The sequence below is a fragment of the Chamaea fasciata genome, unplaced genomic scaffold, assembly GCF_029207755.1.
Source record: "Chamaea fasciata isolate MVZ Bird 193981 ecotype frontalis unplaced genomic scaffold, bChaFas1.0.hap1 SCAF_2, whole genome shotgun sequence".
In the NCBI taxonomy this organism is placed as follows: Eukaryota; Metazoa; Chordata; class Aves; order Passeriformes; family Sylviidae; genus Chamaea; species Chamaea fasciata.
The window spans coordinates 18,795,742-18,813,233 of record NW_027094087.1 but is presented as its reverse complement, the minus strand read 5'-3'; the positions used below and the strand labels follow the sequence as shown (position 1 = coordinate 18,813,233).

Below are 17,492 nucleotides of genomic sequence, written 5' to 3'. Positions count from 1 at the left end.
TGGTACATGAGCATGAGGTTAGTATTTACAGGGTTGGTAAACACATGAATGAAGCTCAGTATTCTTAAGACGTTCCTGCTGTTCTTTTCTGCTGGGTGAAAATTGTTTCTAAAGGAAAAAAAAACAACAAACCTATTGTACATTTAAAGATTCTTATGAAAATTAGCCTTCCAAAAAGCAACTCTCAAATGTTATATAATTAACCACTTTTGTAAGCAAGGACAGACAGATTTTTGAATGCATAATTTACACTTATGTCACAGAATCCATAATTCAGGAGATAAGGGATGGGTTTGTTTGTTCTTGATTGACTGTAATTGCAACCAGATTTCAAAAAAAAAACCAAAACATAAAAATGTGAAAGAGAAATTCTAATGGTAATTTTAACATAGAAAAAATTGATAGTACTAGTTTGAAAATTGTGGCTTTTAACAATGTAAATTGACTGAGTCTTAATATTACAATATTCAGTGGTGGCATCAATCAGCTTTTGGCCTTCTCTTTTATATCGTGCTGCTCAACCCTTTCTGAGGCTATTATACTTTCATCTCCACTGAACAGCTTCAAGGAGTAGTTATCTGAGGATGGAGGAAGATGAGTGTGCTGGAGCTGTCAGATCTCATGCACACCAACTTGATGGAAAAAGGGAAATTCGTGATTGGCTGTGGATCTTGTTGCAAGCAGTCAAATGTGTGTAGGTAGCTGGGATTAGCTGGCACAATGTGCTCAAGTCTCTTACCTTACACCAGTCTTGTGGTAGAAAGTACTTTAAAACTAGTGTAATATAGATGGGAAATGGGGCTATTTATATTCAGAAGGAAATTTTGAACTGCCTCCCTCATAGCTGAGAAGTAATTTAATGGCAGATTTGATTGTGGTCATATTGGATAGGTATAAGGACCTTATAACAAAAGTGTGCTACAGGACAAGAATAAACATTTGTACTTAGACTGCTGTGCTGACTATATTAAGAACAGGCTAACAAAGGGCTCTGCCCATTAAAGTGGCTAGTAAAACTTTGTATGGCACAGTGAAAGTTCTGGGGAAAGTACCAGGTAATGACTTGCTCAGTAATTGTTGCCTTCTGTGAGGCAAAGCTTTTTTCTTTCATTATTACTCTTTTTCTTCTTCTTCTTCAGAGGAGGAGAGAGGTGGATGGTGAACTCAAAAGAGGCAGAGTCTGTTCATTGACTTCATGGTATTAATCAGACAGAATTGACATATCTGGGAGGAAAACTAATGACATTTCTGCAGGGGGCAAAGTTGTTTTCCTTGATTTGGGGGTAGAAGAATCATTCTAGAGTTTCCTTCTTTTAGAATCCTTCCTGCAGCTTTTCCTTCAAAAGACCTCCCTAACAGTGAATAAACTTGTTCCAGTGCTTGCAAGAAAATGTTTTATTTTGTGTTATGTATGGATAACACAGGAACTGTGGAGTGAGGACACATTTTTGTATTCATCTCTTGATATGGAGAAATGAGTTACATGATAGATTTAGAGGAGGCCATGAAAATGGCCTTACAAGATGGAGAAGTATTGCAGTCTGGGTTTGGGAATTCATACATAGAAGCAAAGATCTCTGAAATGAGAAATTTGCCATTAGATCTGAGAAATGCGAATAGGAGAAAGAGCTGTTGATCATCTCTAGGTGTAAATCTTGTCCTCAAATAGGGCTGTAGTATTTAAAGTAGCTTGCTTTCTTTCTCTTAATGGTGGTTAGCAGCTGTTTGCAATGCTGAATTTCAGCCCTTGGAGACATGCATAGCAACCAGTAGCACTCAGAAATACATGATAAACAATTGTGGTGTGGCTGCTCGTTCAGCGTGTATGCCTGTATGATGGCCATGCATGAAGTAGGATTTATAATCATATGTTTCACTTCCAGGGAAAACAGCCTTAATAGCCATCTGGGAAATATAGTAAGTGATCCTGATCACCCTCCCCAGTGTTTATTCGGGTTAAAGACAGCTGTATGGCAGGCAACCAGTTAAAAGTAGAACTATAAATAATTGTGTTAATCAGTGTGTAATATATCTTTGTATTTGTTTATTGCCTTGGGTACTTGATTAGGCAGCTCTAACATACAATTAATCAGTAACCTTCAGTGTTAACTTCGCAGTGCTCTTTAATTAATCAGTTGTATTGCAGAGGCTCTGCTGGCTTGGAAAGCCAGGAGCTGTGCCATGTAAACACTTTTGTTAATGTCAAGTGAAGGTTGAGATATGCTTTTTTTTTATTAGCTTAATTGAACTAATCAGCTTTTCAGGGTCTAGGTACAATTTCTATAGGCAGTTGTTAACACTGAATGAGAAACATGGAAACAATGTGTCATTTAAATGCTGGGAAGTTTTTGTGCCTTAACCATTATCATAATTCTTTTCAAGTGTACTGATAATGACATGTTTAAGTACCAATACAGCTATGTTATAATAGTTGTGTATTTCATTAAGAAGGACAATGAGAGGACTGATTTTTACCTTTCCTAAACACAGAAAAGCTACCTGCAGGTCAAGTAAGCATGGAGGGGTTTCATCTTGGCACTGCAGATAATAACATAAACACAGGTACTGATGCATTTTGGATATTATTTGGATCAATATTTGGCTCTATTTGGATCAACAGACTCAAAATGGTTTGGGTTGGAAGGGACCTTAAAGATCATCCCGTTCCAAACCCTTGATGTGGGCAGGGACACCTTCCAGGAGACTTGCTGCTCAAAGAATCATCCCTTGAACACTTCCAAGGATGGGAGGAGATTTTGAAGTTCTTCTGCAGGTGTTCAGGAGAGCATGAAGAGGCAGGTTCTTGTTCTGGGATTTTACAGAGAAGCTATTTGTCAAAGTTAAGCCTTGGCTCACCTACAATGTTATTCAGACCCTCAAAATAACATGAGTGTAACAAACACTGATTTTAACAGTGGCAAGTCTTTGTTATTTGTAACAGTTATGTGAACTTGGAAGGAAAATTATACTTTTCAGTCTTAATACTTTGAATTTAGTTACATTTATGAAGATTATATGAACGATGTACCAGTGGAAGAGCTGTCTATATTTGTTGTGTTTCTGTGAGAGCACCAAAAGAAAGTGCAGGATGAGGACTGTAAGAACAGCCTGTCTTGCTAACAGCAGACACAGTTTGTGTAGTTTGAGACACAAGTACTCCCAGGACACCATTCCTAGTAGTAACATTGAAGAACATATGGTTTGTGTTGAGACCAGAAGGCTTGTCCTCTGCTAAGACCTCAACATAGATGAATACTCAGAAAACAGTATATTCTGCTGGCGACAGGATGATGACAACAAGGCTGCAGAATATAATCTATATGATTTTTTTCTTCCTGTGATCTCATGAGGGAAAAACAAACATATTTCAAACAAACAAGGAGAAATGGCCAGCAAACAGCAACCTGTCCCAAGATTTATGAAGGCTGAAGTCAGCAACACTTTGAAGCAAAAGACAGTTTGCCATAAAAAGTGTTACCTCAACTGTTTACGTGAGAATGATAACACAGGATGTTGCATTGAAATCACAGTGTTGCACACAAAGTGTGTTGGCCAGACCACGTGGACACACAGATTGGTGTGGGATTGCAAGAGCGTGGATCAATGAAATCTTTGAGAAAATGGATCAGGTGGAATTAACTTACAGATATGCTAAATAAATACCACATCTCCTGTGCACAGAGCTCTCGTAAAAAAAAAAAAAAAATTCTGATTATATTTGTCAAGGGCAATCTTTCCCAGAAAGGGCTCAGGACTTGCTACTGTTCATCTTGACCTTGATGGTTAGAATATACTGGTTAACATGTATTACCAAGTCAATGTGTTCATTCATCTGCAGACAGAAGAAAGTCTCTTTCCAAACAGCATTGTATTGCCAATCTCATGCCTCCTTTCTGCCTTCCCAAACTCCTGAAACCTTGAGGTCATATCCGTGATAGCCCTGACCCACATCCCAGGAGAATCAGCCATATGAGTTAGTTTCTCTGAAGGGGAAGAAATTAAATTAAATAAAGGCTTCCTTATAGCCCTTATCTCTGTTAAATGAGAAAATTGTAAGTACTGAAGAGGCTTGAGGCTTGTGTATCAACTCCAAGATATTCTCAGGCCAAAGTAATTAGGGCTCAGCTGATGGATGGACACGTACACAGATCACCATGTTTACATAAGCTCTGTTTCGATAGGACATCAGGCTTCGTATATGACAGTGTTTATTGTAGATGAGCAAAACCTATTGTGGCTTTCATCCAGAGGATGATAGATGGGGATTCTTCACAGAAGGAGAATGAGAAATAACTGCCAGTACTGACAAAAATGCCAGACCGTGAACTGAAACAGTGACTAGGTGGTATTGCAAAATCAATGCAACTCCTGTACAGGGTAATATAGAAGGGTCATCTGTCTTCGTCCCAGCAGACAGTCATCTACATCAGATACAGCTGAATATGTTAAATGGAAGCCTCATCCAAAAAAAGTATCAAGGATGACACTGCTATAAAAGACTGATGTTGCTTCTTCTGCCTGACAGTTAAGTTGAGCTGCTTGGTCTCTATCCCACAAAAAACTGCTGTCTAGACGTGGGGGTGGGGAAGAGCCTTTTGCTAATAGTAAAAGTGTTTATAGAGTACTTTAACTGTGAAAGAAATAGTCTTCTTTAGCCTTTCTCATTCAAAAGTGCTGTTTATTAAAAAGAAGAATTGGACAATTTTTATATTTGTTCTTTGAAGTTTAGCATGACCTACAAAACTACCATATATCCAAATTCAGGCAGAGGATTCCCTCTGCCAATATTTGTGTCCTCAAGTATATATTTTTCTAATACTGGCTGAAATGCTGCAAAGTAGACATTTTTATTCATTGCACGCGTCTGGTTGCTTTAGATAAACTAAGTGAAAAGAGCTAACATACTGATGAGAGTATTTTTCAACTCAAGCTTTATTTTTCTGTGCTTTGCCATAAGCTTCAATACCAATCTATTTCTTAGCCTGGAAGTTCATATTACATTATCTTTCTAATAGTTAGAATAATCTCCAGACACTGAAAGGCTTATTACTGCTATAAGTCTGGGCACAGTGACCACTGCTATCAAATGCAACTCTGTATCTGAATTCTTACTGTCCCAAGTTTATGACTGAGCAAGTAAGTAAACCAAATCATTCGAGTACTAAGAAACTTCAAAGTCTAGAGGCAGTTTAAATACATTTTTTTTCACAGAATCCAGACTTAGTACCTTAAAATTATAAAATTGATATTGAAGTGGACTTAGAATTACTTTTTTTTTTTTGTTAACACTTACACTAATGGACCAACTAGGGGTAATATTTTCTTAATCTGTAGCTCATGAACAAGTAAAAAATGGTGGTGTAATCAATGGCTGAAGCAACCATGAAATGATGGAGCTCAAGATTGTGAGGAGATTTCAAGGTCCCTGGCAAGTTCTTCATGCTGATATTTTCCTTCCTTCCTTTAAGCATTCTGCCTGTTAATCAGCAAAAAAGTAGGCAGATCAGAAGTGAACTTCATTTTGAGTGGGCAATACTGGAGAGGTGGAAGCAGCAGCAGGCTGCGAAGGAAGGATTCAGAATTGTTGCCATGGAACACAGTGATTCTGTTAGGTAAGCCAAAGCTCTCCTGGAGTTGAAAGTGGAAAGGAACATTGAGGACAACAAGGTAACCTTCTACCACTGGCTGGGCAGTAAAAGAATAAGCAAGGAAAATGCTGGCCTGTTACTGAACAGGACAGATTGAGTCACTGGTCACAAACAAATAAGACCAAGTCTGCAGGACCTTCTTTTCCTGAGTTTTCACTGGGATCTCCCAGAGGTCTCAACAGGTGGACTGCCCACAAGCTGGCAGCGTGCCCTTGAAGCAGACAGCAGATGGTGTCTGGGGCTGCACTACCAGGAGAATAGCACCAGGTCAAGTGAAGCAGCTACTCCCTTTAACTGGTACTCCTAGATCACATCGGGAATGCTGCACCTGATTTTGGGCCTGTAGGTAAAAGATAAATGTGGGTAAACTGGAGCAGTTGTGGTGAGGAGTTTGCCATAGAGGAAGGGCTTTTATGATTCTGTGAACTGCCCACATAAGGCCTTGAGGAGCCTCATGCAGTCTTATGGCTGACTCTGGTTGAGCAGAGGAGCTGGACTAGAGACCTCCTGGGATCCGGGGACCTCCTTGATCCTCCTGGGATTTAACTTGAATTACTCTGTGATGATTCTGTGAAATAGGTCACTCTCTGGATTATTTGCTTCCCTGACCTTGCTTTGCTTCCCTTCTTCGTTCATGGCCTTGATAGTGGATCTACCTGAAGATTGCTTGAAATGTATCATAAGAGAAGAAAAAGATCTTTTGATACCCTGCTTAGGGGACTTGTCCAACAGCGAACTGTGTTTGAAAACTAGGTATTAGTAGTGAAATGTGATATGCTTGGAGTTGGTCTGAATTGTGAGGTTCTCTCCCTAATGGTAGCTTGTTAGCAATGGTCAATCCTAGCACAATTCATTGATTTCCTTACTTATTTGGGAAATGTATTGTGTTCCCTCTCTGACTTTTCTCTCCTCCCATACTTTACTACAAAGACCTTTGTCACAGCATACATTTCTTGTTGACACAAAATAGCAGGAATCTAATACCATGTACTTGGTAGGCTGTATATCATAAGTATTAGATAGCAGACACACTGGTGCCAAACTTACTAGCAAAATCATTTATCAGATCACTTCAGGGGTTTTCCTGCATTTGCTTTACCACTTTGAAGTGATGTAATGGGCTCTGCTGACTTCTTGTCATCAGGGAACACACAATACCATGTCTGGCTTTTGTAACCAAACCTCCAAGGGTCTCTATGCAGACCTGTAATGTGACTCTTGAATTCTCAAATACAGACAAGTCCACTTTTATAAAAAGGCAGTTTAGTATGAATGATGCATGCAGAGCACTGAAACTTCCCATTCAGCGTTCCCCCACCCCATTTACTAAGAACCATTTCTCAATTGTGCATTTTTCAAAGGAGTGACTTAGGCCAGGTCACTTGAATCATTTAAAGCAGACAAGGTGGAGAAGTCATGCATGCTGTGTATACTTTGGTAAGAGTAGTTGTGTTTCATCAGGAAAACACTCTGAATTGTTGATCTTTGCTCAGTGTGCCCTCTGTTTTATATATGGATGTGTAGCTGTGATGTCGCTCCTAGCCAGCAATGAGTTCTTTGTATCTCACTCCAACAATATTGCATGGAAGCATCAACATAAAGAAAATCATACATGCCTTTTGATAAATTTAGTCTGCAGGGATCTGTAAAAACCTTTACTTTCACTGAAAAATAGATAATGTAAGTATTTTTTATTGAAACAAGCAATTATGTTGGCAGGTATTATGTACTTTGGCCTTCTAAGGGGAAAAAAAAAAAGTGTTCTGAAGTGCCTGTTTCCTTGCTGGGTTTTTTGGGGGTTTTTTTGTTTGGTTGGTTGGGTGGGTTTTTTTTTTGTTTGTTTGGGGTTTTTTTGCCCTGTGAGTTCATGACCAGATACTTCTGTGCTTGGACCTTATGTCTCAGGGCAACAATTATTTAGAGGGCATAGCTTAAAAATCTGTTTGCTAGAAAGCTTTACAAATTTTATTTACAAATCTGTAGTTTTTCAGTTGTTCAATTTCCACTCCTGTAACTTTTGTTATTTTACAATCTTCCTGAGAAGCTGATGACAATTGCAATTAGATATATAATCACTAAAGACAATAGTACTCAGAGTTCTCTAAATATGCCAGTATTTTAACCTTATTGTTCAGGGGTGTTTGAAGAAATTATGTATTTCAGTTGCTTTATCTCACTCTTATCTGAATTCAACATCAAAATAAAGGCACCAAGTGTTTTACTTCATTGTTAAACATCTGCTCAAACTGGATCAGGATGATTTTGAACAACTGGAGCAAGATTTCCTGAGAACTCTGCAGTGTAAATTGGAAAACTAATTTGGCACCATAAATGGATTTATGGGCATGTATTGTCCAGAGTCTTCCACCAGCCTTGCTTTCAGAGATCTGTAGTTTATCATGAATATGTAAGCTGTGTTCTCAAGTTCTTGGCCTTTAATCTGGGCAGTATGTGATTAGTTAACTTAGGTTAACTAAATATTCTGGGATGTCACTTTTTCATTTTGAAATGAAGTTTCACACACTGTGGGCTGACTAATTAGGCCCATTTAGAAAGCAATGAATGACTTACTCTATTTGAAGCAGAGTATGAAGTTAAAGAACCTGATAACTGCTGAAACTAATACAGAGTGGTCAGGTCCCATTATCTTCACCTTAAAAATGTCAGTCTGTGAAGTAACTTCCTTAGCACTTAGCTTTTGCTAATTACTTAGAGAGTCACCGTTTGCATGCCTCTTCCAGCTACTTTGGAAATGGGAAGAGCTGGGGGTGCCTGGGCTGTGTCCTTTTGGTGCAGAGCCTGGCATCCACAAGGTCCTTCAGCTGCACCTCCCTTCCTGCTTGCTCTTCCCACTGATGTCAGATCAGTGACCTGAGGTATCTCTCAGGCTGCCGACCCTGCACCTAACCACCTTGAAATGGGGGCTGATGCAACCTTTTAGTGTGCCATGTTAGGTTGTCAAGTTCATTACTCTGCTGGATATGAACTCCAGGCTCTCTAAGCTCAAATCTGTGTTAAACAGTTGATTTTTCTCTTTTTATTTTGTTCAGCTTTTGTGCTTGAAAAACAGAAATGGTAATACTGCTTTTTCTAGGTAGCTTATGTAGGTGTAGCAAAATTACCAGTAAACTTGTTAATTTAAAAAAATTCTTGGCTATTTAAAAATAAAATCCTTATTAAGTATATATCAAACACACGAGGGTCCTTGCGTTTGCAAATTTTTGTATTGACTTCAGCCTTTTTACACTACACTGATACATGTTTTGCAATTAATTTCAAATGGCAAAAGGTTGAAAAGGCAATTTTTTTCCCCTCTGTCAGCTACTTCATTTTCTCCAGCATTGTTGAAAGCCGTGTAGCACATGTGTTACGTTGTCTGCTGGATTTATAAAGCAGGATGTAATTAATTAAGATGAATCTCTCCAGAGACAGTTTCTAGATCAGGTGAGACCTCTGGCCTTGTCCTCTGCTTTGAATGTATGTATGTGCTTTTGGTGGGTGGAACAGAGACATCCACAGAAAACTTAGTGACTTTCATTTTGTTCAGAGTGTGTAGTTTGTTGCTAGTGAAGGGCAAAGTGCAGGAGAAAGAGAGAATGTGACCAGATCTGTTTGGATTTTTCTTGCCTTTCCCACTCTAATCTTGGAAACTATATGAGTTTCTTCCTCTATGATGAGGAAGTATGGCCTGGGATCCTCTGAAGAGAAGAGATAGCAGGTAAATCAGTATGCTATTCAGTCCCTGCTGAAGCACTTGATGCTTCTGTGACCTAAAGCTTTTCCTTTATCTCCTCCCCAGTAGAGCTGGGAGGGTGAGTATTTCCTGCCAGAGACAGGCAGGATTAGTTATGCTTTTGAAGTTCACCAGCAGGAGACCTTCAGGGCTTTCTGACAGCTGCTCTTGGAGCATTGATCATTTAGGTTGTCCTGCAGGAGAAAAGTAATTCCTGTTGGTTAGCCCATAAGTATGCACTCTTAACTGGCTTTTTTGGCATCTCTGAGAGAGTGACCAATACATTTAAAAGCACCCCCAAATTATGTTTTTTAAGTTACTCCATACATTTAGATGACTTTTAGTCCAGAGTTCTTACCACATGAGAAGACAGCTGTGTCCCAAGTCTCTGTAGAGCACTGTCTCTTCCCTCCTCTGATTTCCTTTAGCATTTCCCATGGTACTGGAATTGAAGGGCGGGGAGTGGGAGAGATAGCCCCTGGTGTGTTGACTCTCATTTTATGTTCAAAAGCATGTTATCTCAAGTTTGAAATAAAATGTTTCATTTTAATGGCCATATAGAATTGACTTAAAACACTTACCTGTACAACAAAAATAAAATCCTATTCAAACCCACTGTATCCCCGCCTGTCAGCCTTTGTGATGATCTTCTGTTCTGTATGCAAGAGATTTGCCCAAAGCATGGAAGAAAAAGCCAGTTCCTCTTTGTGCATCTAACCCTTCTGGGAGACACTGCTGTTATTGCTACACCTCATCTCCTGAATTTAGAGTCTGAATATGGCAATGGAAGCAATCCAGGGTAAAGTCACACCACTAAACCTTTACAGCCTGTTGTCATGTACCTTACAAAGGCAGCTTTCATACTGACTGCAGAAGGGATGTAAAACATGGGTTGTAACAAGGATTTGTTTGCCCTTGGCTTACGTACAATTCTCACAAAATGACTGCAAAGATTTAGGAAAGAATGGAATGTCCAGAGAACTTTAGTACAATATGTTGATATAATCTGCACCAACTCTGCTCTTTTCCAACCCTGATTCTTGCATGGTAATACAGATTATGCTAGAAATAATCCTACTCAATTGTTATTTACTTTGCTGTAGGAAGAAACTGCAGACATAGGTCAGAATGTGTTAAATCCATTTGTATGTCATCAATATTATTCTCTACCATCAGAATTAGCAAGACATGGTGCCACATAAGTTATCCATGGTTGTAGAGGGGACACAACAATAATTTCTATTTGTTACTTTTGTGATCTCACAAAGAAAAAAAATGGCAGCATTTACCGTTCCCTGTGAAGGGCCACATGCTGGTTAATAAAGTCTGTATTTACTGATAACAGTGACAGCAGTCAGTAAGTCTGTGCAGATATGTGAGAAAATGAAATCCCTGTACATGTCCTCCAGATCAGTAGATACCAGCTAATTTCCCTGTTCAGTGGAGCAGATAGATATCCATCCAAATATCTAGTATCGATATCCTGAGGAGGCAGAGTAGCTGGATACTCAAAAATGTGGATCCTTTTCCCCATCATCTCTCCCCAAAGTGCAAAGGATTCAAGTGATACTGACTCACTGGCAAAACAAATGTGCTTAGGAGCGTGTCTGCAAAAAAGGACTTGTTATAATCAATGATGGCAGGTTTAAACTTTGAAACCAGAAGTTTATTGGCTATATCTCAAAGCAAGTTCCCTCAGCTCTTCATTATTGTGGGAGATAAGTTCATCCTAAGTGATTCTGACTAAAGACTTCCTTTAGTCAGAATTTAGAAGAAATGCCAGGAAATTTTAAAAATTATGTGTATCAGAAAGTGAGTTTAGGTCATCAAGGGGAGATCATGATGAAATCAGAAAGAGCCAACAGCTGTGTAAAAGGTAAGGCATAGCAGCTTAAAATGCTTAGGGGAGAGCATGGGGAGGATCACTGTGCTGCTTGGGATAGTAGCTAGAAATAAATAGATAAATATCAAACTATGATGTTAAACTTGCTAGTCTCGACAAAATATTATTAAATAAATTTTGTCTGAAAACAAATGAGAATAATTTTAGATTCTTCCCTTGAAACAGAAACTCTGTGTCCTTCCTGTGAACTATTGTATCTTTCTACCTCTCTTTTTTTCCTTGTGTTGGAAAGCACAAAGTAGAAGAAAGGTCTGTTAATCCTATCTTTGTCGCAGGAATAGACTTGAAAAATCAGCTCACAAGTTCTTAATTGTTGCAGTCTTAAAACTATAAACAGCCTTTTTCTCATATATGTTTATTTATTTATTTTAAGGGTCAAAAAAGTTCACTAGGGAATTCGTTTGGTAGTTACTAACTAGAAAATCGTTTCAAATTCTAGTTATTATTCATTGAGTCTATTAAATTAATTTGAAGAAGGAACGTAAACCATTGCGTGTTTTTTTTTAAATCTTGGTGATTTATGGTAATGGTGATATCTTATAAAAATTCTGCAGGTTTTTAATTGAGATATCTAGAGAATCTTTATATGTAGTTTGCTCAATATCAATGTCTCTATGAAATAAAGTTTGGTACATTGGTGTCAGTTACATCCTCTAAACATTTTGAATGTTTTATTACCGGAGACTAGATTAAATGCCTGTGCAGTGTTCTCTCTGTGTGCAGTGTCTGGGAAATATCTTCCCATCTTTGGGGAGAGAAATCCATCACTTTTCACTCTGTGAAAAGTAATGCCATCAACACTGATGTATTACATGATTTTGCAAATATTGTTTTTTTCTTCTAGTTCTATAACTTTAAAAATATTGGTAATGCTTGGAGCAAGTTAATGTCAGCATTTTGACTAGAAAACCTTTACTTTTTGTCTGCAAAAATTGTAAAATACTGAAACTGCTTATTCAGCATTTCATCTTGCAAACCAGTGCAAAATCAGCCTGAGTATTTGTACCAGTGTGATAGAAATAAGGATCCTTTTTTTTTTTTTTTTTTTTTGCAACCATATGAACCAAATCTTAATAAATATCTGAATAGTCCTTGTGGCTCCATTTTGCTATATTGTCATTTTGTGTGTTGGGACTTCTCAGGTGTCCAAAGGCACTTAACTAAGGGAGGAGACCTGCAGCAGTGGCTAGCTGGATTTGCTGGGTATCCCCGCTCTCTAGGGAGGATTTCTGTTAGCTTTGAGTTTGTAAATGTTCCTGTCCAAGGCAGAGCTGGAACAGTTGCAGGCTTATGCACAGAATATTTGACTGTCAGCTTCTGTTGATAACTTCCTTAAAAATACCATTGACCGTAATTTTTTTTTTCCCCAAATGTTTTGAGTACAGTAATCACAGGAGTTTACCACTTGGGCAGGTGTACATCTGAGTCAGCTGTCTAAGCAGCATATGCTCACAGTCAAGAGGGCATGATTCACTGTGAGGAAGACTATTCTTTGTTAGTTCCCTAGAAATACCATTTTCCCTCATCTGTGCACAAAGGTGATGCTGAAGTGGCATAAAAACCCACACTGAATGTGATTGCGGTTAGGTGAAATCAATTTTTACCTGAGTCTACTGCTTATTAATTTTTCTTAAGAGTCAGAGAATGGCTGTAGATGGTTCTCTTGGGGGGAAAAAAAAATTACAGTGAGATAAATACCGTGAGTTATGACTTCAGGATTGTGTTTTAGTAACAAATGCTTGGTAAGCTTTATGTCAGCATACAAAAAATCAGTCAAATTTTTGAAAAGCATACTTAGCCCTGATAATACTTACGTCTAATGGGAGAGAAGTGGGAGTTGCTGAGGAACTGAAATGGAAATTTTACAGCATGAATAGATAAGCCAGGAATGTTAGTGGTTGTGTATTCAGCTGCTTTTTTTTCTTTTTTTTTTCCTTTTTTTTTTTTTTTTTGGTAGGTTTTCTATATGCTTCACATACTGGTAAAAGCAACTTTTTACTCAGCTCAAGGACTGTTCATGAATCAAAATTAATTTGTATGCTAAATGTCAAAGAGGATTTTGACATCACTAAGACATATGGGCAACAACATTCAGAAAGCCCTACTTACTAAGCCACAGTTTGGAGAGATATACAAAAGATACTGGACTTGATCATTTTCTAAGAAAAAAAAAGGATTTTTTTAATAGCTTATAGTACCAAAAGTCTCTCTACAGATTAGGAACCTTAAGATCCACAAAGTATTAGTGATTTAATAGAGTCAGAAGAAATTAGGATTAATTTTTTTCAATGTTCTTTGGAATTTTTTTTTAATGTCATGGTGAAAAATTTTGAGGGGCCATGCTAATTTTGCCGGTGTTTGGTATTGAATCACTTTCAATTCAGTTAAAAATTAATCAGTTAATTTTTTTTTTCTGTCTAGCCTCTTGTTATTCAGTTGTTTCTGCTTGCTCACCTTTTTTACTGGTATTTTTTTTCCTCAATGTTATGCTTCTTTCAGTGATATTTATGAGAGGAACCTTGACAAACAAGAACAGCAAATTTCAGATCCGTGTAGAGTGACATTACTTAAATAGTAAATCAGCAATTTTTTTCCTTATAATTCTTTTGGTGGTGTGTTTTCCTTTATTGGTTGCAGTTTATGTTACAAGAAATGTTACTTCTTAACATTTCCTCATACACATGTAGTGGTGCAGTTCATGTCCTTTCTGAGTATGTTCTAGAGAATGATTTCTTTGATGATCAGCTGTTAAGTTCTTGACATCATGTTCTGGCTGCAGAGTCTTACTTCTTTTGCTTCCCAGCAACAGGTTCGGAATAGTTAATCACAGCCTCAAGAGATGAAATGCCCTCTCAGCAGCTGCTGATGTGTTTTGGAGACTGGTGGTCCAGGCATATCTAACAATACTGGGGTAATTCCTCCTAACAAGTAGGTGGTGATCCTGGTTTCCCACCAGAAGTCTTTGATAAAATCCACAGAGGTGACTACTGAAAGGGCAAATAGCACCTATTTTAGCAATCAGGTGCAGAGTTCAGGGCAGGCAGGAAGCCTTCTTTCACAACTTGAAGTCAGATTTCTTCTTCTTCTTTTTTTCTTAAAATACTCCTTTTAATAAAGCTCACATTCAGAGGCTCTTTCTTCCCTGTGGTCTTAATCTGATATTGAGTTTCTTAATGGAAGCACCCTTTGAGCCTTCCAGTTTTGATTGATTGTAATTCTTTGTCCAAATGCCTCTCCTGTAGTTATCTCTTCTGCACAGAGAGTTAGAGTTTCAGATCTTTCCTTATTCTTCAGGAGAAAAATTTTCCTCCTTCTTCCACCTGTTCTTTTCCAGTGTCCCAGGATTCAGCTGAAGACTTAATTTGCCCTTCAGTTAATCAAGGCTCTGTTCTGCTTCCTTTCTCGTCAATATCCAGCACATCTTAGCTGATTAGGACATTGTTAAAACAGATTAACCTTAGCTGTAGATTAAGGACCTAAAATGTTTGCCGTGGTCCTCAAGGGAGAGCCTTACAAGTTTAAAACAACCTGTCCTCTTCAGTTAGAGGCAAGATGCTTCTTGAACAAACTTTGGGATTGACAAAGCCTTAATTAAATTGCTTGAATTCTCAGGTGTGGATCTGATCCAGCACTCACTGAAGCTGATTGATATCAGCAAGATTTAGGCAGACCCAAGTCCAACACAAACGCGGTATTCTAGTACTGTCACACCGTAATTACAAAACAGCTCACCAGCTTCTTTCTGTCTCTAGTTGGAAAACAGTATTGTGTCTTGGGTTTTACACCAAATGGCAACTGGAATACAAGGTCTCTTTGGTAAAGCCTCTGGAACTGCATTTTAATTGTTTGTTATCTCCATGTTATTACAAAACTCTAGCAGATATTGGATGATTTGGACATTGGAACTAGAGGACACTGGGTGATTTTGGAGCAACTTTTTAACTTTGCATTTGCTTTCTGTCTTGAAATTGTATTAGAAGTCATCATTTCTTGAAGGAAAATTTAATATCTGAAAATCTGTCAAAATGAAAGGCCTCCATTAAAGTCAACACCCGTGTGGTATTTGAGTGTTCTTCTTACCCTTGCTACCTAATTTGAAGAGGATTAGATAAAAACATAGCATTTCACTGTAAATAGTTAAGGATTGGCTTGACAGGTCCATAACCTGATCTGGGCTCACCTTTAAACAGAATGTTGCACTGAATGATTTCCAAACCCCCTTCAACCCAGACTTTGAGTCTGTGATTCTGCAGGATGTTCAGGGGCACGGTGGGTACGAATCTACCCAGAGCAGGTTAATCTTAAAGATGTATCTTTGGCTAACTTTCTGCTGTGCTGATCTGTATTCTCACCTCCTGTAAAAACACCATATAAAACAAAGTTATAAGTGATGAACACCAGAAGAACTGGGAGTTCTGCTTCTGTACTTGGCAGGAGCAAGCTTTTTAGAGCATGGTGCTGTTTGCATTTTAGGCCTGCAAGTAATGAGTGGAAAAACAAAGGTGGACTGGGAGCATTAATGGAGGTCCTGGAGACGTGACAGAGTATCCTGCTTAGCAGAGTAGAGAAGTCATTTATTACTTTCTTCCATTGAAAAACTGTTTGCTGGACCTTTTAATGTGACATGGAAGATTTCACACGTGTTTACCAGCAGAAAAAAACCAAAATGTATTTACACAGCTCACCTTTATAACACTCCGTTTTTAGAGTGCCATGAGATTATGTGGGAAGAGCTGGCATTAGTGAAAAAGCACCTGGGTTGGGTCTGTGATGAGTCCCCTGTGCAGTTTTTTCCCCCATAATGTCCTGTCACGTGTTTCTTCCAGATGGAGATGAGTCCAAGTCAGGTTAGTTTCTAGCTAGGGAAATGTGGGCTGAGTTACATCCTGAACTTTTATTTTATATACATAAAGAAGGAACACTCGGTGCTCTAAGCTTTCTTACAATTGGACAGGAAAGAAGAGAAGGGGGAGGGAAGTGTGGGGGGGTTGCAGCTATCAACAACTTGTGTTATACGTGGGGATTTGCCTGATGATACCTTATAAAATCTGGGGAACATGCTTTTAATTTACAGCACATATGTCTGTTTGGCATGTATCTAAGGGCCTGTGCTCTTCAACTGGCTCTGTTTCTCATGTTTTCCAAGATGAGGGGTCTAAATTCATGAGGAAAACTGAAGAAATACACAGACAAGGTTAAACTAAATTTTAAATACCTTATTACAAATCCTTGTTCAAAAGTTTTCATTCAAAAAATTAAATTTCTAAAGGCGTAGAAGGATTTTGTTTGCCCTTCTCGTAAGATATCTTCAGAGATCTCGCCAAATAATAAGAAAAAAATGGTTCTTTTACAACTTGCAGCTCTGAATTTGCTGAGTTGGGATAGATTTGGGATATTAGGTGTTTGATTTGTCGGAGTTTTTTAATCTCCTAATATATTAATTCTGATATGATGAATAGAGCATATTGTAGGTTTGTACTGGATTGCAGAATTTCACTTATCATAATAACAGAATTTTGGGGCGATCTTATGTTATGGGGAGACATAATAAACTTAAGGAGCAGTGCAATTGGTGTGCCTGGCCTTGGGGTGCCAAGTTGGGTATCTTCTCAGCCTGTGACTAAGGGGCAATTCAGGAAATCAGATTTCTCCATTATATGTCACTTTGAACACCCAAAAAGCAATATTGACTTTCTAAATTCATGTTAATGTCTGTGCTGTCTTGCTCATACAGAAATATATCTCTGATTGAGTTAATATTTTTGAGAAGGACCCTGATTAAAAATGTTCTTTATTAATTTTTAACTGGAGTAAAATATATGTCGCTTATTAAGGCTTATTGTTCTGTGGTTCCTGCTACTTTTTATTTCTTCCTCCTTATTAAAAATAATAATGTTACTGTCCAGGAGCAGCTTTACCAGCTGTACACTTTTTTTGATGTCAAACCTGAGGTTATGGTGTAAGTGGTGAGTGTTCAGACCTGTCAAGCAAACAGTCCATCTCTTGCTTATGGCTGATCATGCTGCACCAGCAGATGCAGACTCTGCTTCCTTCCTCACGCTTCATTTTTCATCAGCCCTTGGTAGCAGCATCCTTGGGGATTTGCTAACAGAACTTTCAGGGAAATGTCATTTTTGTAAGCCAAACCTGGAAAAGCATGAAATAGCTGCTCTTAGTGTCTGTTTTGCCTGGACTCCTCCAGAGCTGG

General features: G+C 38.4%; 1 protein-coding gene across 4 annotated transcripts in view; it reads left to right on the top strand.

The window, feature by feature from the left end:
- Positions 1-17,492, top strand: part of ALCAM (activated leukocyte cell adhesion molecule) — a 115,493-nt gene that overhangs the window by 37,169 nt on the left and 60,832 nt on the right. The gene's annotated exons all lie outside the window — the stretch shown is intronic.